The sequence below is a fragment of the Chiloscyllium punctatum genome, chromosome 18 (assembly GCF_047496795.1).
Source record: "Chiloscyllium punctatum isolate Juve2018m chromosome 18, sChiPun1.3, whole genome shotgun sequence".
Taxonomy (NCBI): domain Eukaryota; kingdom Metazoa; phylum Chordata; class Chondrichthyes; order Orectolobiformes; family Hemiscylliidae; genus Chiloscyllium; species Chiloscyllium punctatum.
In genome coordinates, this window is record NC_092756.1 from 51,650,796 (window position 1) to 51,653,269 (window position 2,474).

Below are 2,474 nucleotides of genomic sequence, written 5' to 3' on the forward strand. Positions count from 1 at the left end.
CAAGGAGGAAGAAACCGACAACAAACTCGCATTCCTGAAAGACACAGTAGAAAGAAAGGACAACAGAGAACTACAAACCTTTGCATACAGAAAAGCGACAAACACTGACCAAATACTTAACTACACCAGTAACCATCCCATCATACACAAACGAAGCTGCGTCAGAACAGTATTCCAACCAGCCACCACACACTGCAGCACAGACGAACTTCGGAAAACAGAGGAAAACCACCTTTACAATGTATTCGAGAAGAACAGATACCTAAAAAAAATACAGTCCACACATTCCTCAAGAACAAACCACGACAAGCAGACCAAACACAGCCAGAAACCATAAGAACCTTACCATACATCAAAGAAGTTTCAGACATGACAGCCAGACTACTAAGACCCCTCGGAATCCTAGTAGCACACAAACCCACCAACACTCTCAAACAAAAACTAACAAACTTAAAAGAACCAGAACAATCCACAGACAAAACCAACGTCATCTACAAAATTCCATGCTAGCCAAAAAAAGACACTACCTTCTCTCCCTCGTAGCCCTACACACGGATTAAAAATACCACCATTTCGACTGGGACAACACATCTATCCTGGGACAGGCTAATCAAAGACACGCCCGAGAATTCTTAGAGGCCTGGCACTCCAACCACAACGCCATAAACAAACACATAGATCTCTATGCCATCTATCAACCCCTCAGAAAACAAACAGGAAATGACATCACCACAAATCCCAGGAACCCCATCGAGGAGAAAGATATAAATAGAAAGCAGGAGACAACAGATTCGCTTCACTTGGAGGTTGCCACTGATGATGATGTTACCTAGCCAAGTAATGAAATGTCTGGATATCAAAGCTACAGCTGAGCAAGCAAACCTACACCCTACATTTTATATTATTTTTCATGTTTATATTGCATGAATCTGCGGTTATTGATCCACAGTTTAGTTTCCCTCCCTAAAGGTAACATGCTGATTTCTCCAGTTGTTCATAGTTCAATGTGATGCATCCAGTGTGTGCATAACGAGAGGGAGCTTGCTTCCCTCATCTTGTGTTTATCTGTGCCTTATGTCCAGCATTCATCAATGGCGAGAGCAAGGGGCGAGGGCGAGACCAATATGTAAGTCTTTCCGTGCCCATGCACGGCACCCACATTGGCAATTCTCCACTGTGCATTTACAGCCAGTTCTCAGTGCCCCTACACCCACGCCCTGCCCCTTTGAAATATCGCCATCATTTTGTGCTGTCTCGCTGTGCTCTTCTCACCATGATGAATTACTTCTACTCAACCTCCTTCAGATTTCATCTGACAAAACGTTCATTAAGAATCCCTTTGCATAAACATGCACTTCGCAGCTCTCGTTATTTGATTTTCCTGGATGTCTTTCATACGAAAAAACGTTCACAGCAACTTGATTTGCAAAAGGAAACCGCACTCCCTTTCATTATCCCAATGCAACCTACATTTCAATACAGTTTAGTCAACAGGCTCAGACCATTCTTTGAAATTTTGTAATAGTGTAAATGCGTATAAACTGACCATTAGCGTTCCAGTTTCAATATGACAGCTGTGATCATCTGAAAACAGCAACACGAAAATGCCGTTGATGACAGCGACGAGAGTGGGATTCGAACCCACGCGTGCAGAGCACAATGGATTAGCAGCCCATCGCTTTAACCTCTCGGCCACCTCGTCACAGATGCAGGAATGACTATGACCTTATGAATAATTGAATTGGGTAAATTATGCAGAGCAGCAGATATTTCTCCCTGGTGTTGGTAAAATGATAAATAACACAGTACGGTTCCAAGACTATGGTCTGACCCCTGGGTTGTGGGGCAAATGCACTCCCACTGTCACACTATGCACACAGTGATCTGAACAAAAATGAGGAAATGACTATGTAAGAAGGTCTGTTGAATTCTGTGAAGATTTGAAGCTTTCGGAATGAAGAACCCGAGACAGCAGGAGGTGTTCTTTCAATAAAGAGTTGGATAGAGCTCTTAAGGATAGTGGAATCAAGGGTTATGGGGATAAGGCAGGAAGAGGATACAGATTGAGGATGTTCAGCCATGTTCATAATCAATGGTGCTGCTGGCTCGAAGGACAGAATGGCCGACACCTGCACCTGTTATCTATTGTCTATTAAATTGCCTGTGAGGAATTGTTTTCCAGACTGGAGGAGAGTGCATAGTGCTCAATGTCATTATTCAGAACACCTAACTTCCGCTCAGACGTTTTTGACACGCACTTGTGTACAGAACAGACAATTTCAAAATCCAAAATAAGGCTAAACTGACAATTAAACTCAACAATGGAAAAACCTTGATCTGTATCATGTTCCTGGGCCGTGCGACACCAAGTCACTGTATGATCACAGCAATACAGTGAGCAAGTGTCAGAAGGAATATGAGTGCAGTGCCAGTGCGCATGCTGGGAGCAGCAGGTGACACAAGGGGAAGTGGAT

The 2,474-nt window shown here is 43.5% G+C and overlaps 1 non-coding gene across 1 annotated transcript; it reads right to left on the minus strand.

The window, feature by feature from the left end:
* Positions 1 to 1,620: 1,620 nt before the first annotated feature.
* trnas-gcu (transfer RNA serine (anticodon GCU)) lies at positions 1,621 to 1,702 on the minus strand. The gene has a single exon. It is a non-coding gene; the product is annotated as a tRNA-Ser (tRNA).
* Between the last annotated feature and the right edge of the window lie 772 nt (positions 1,703 to 2,474).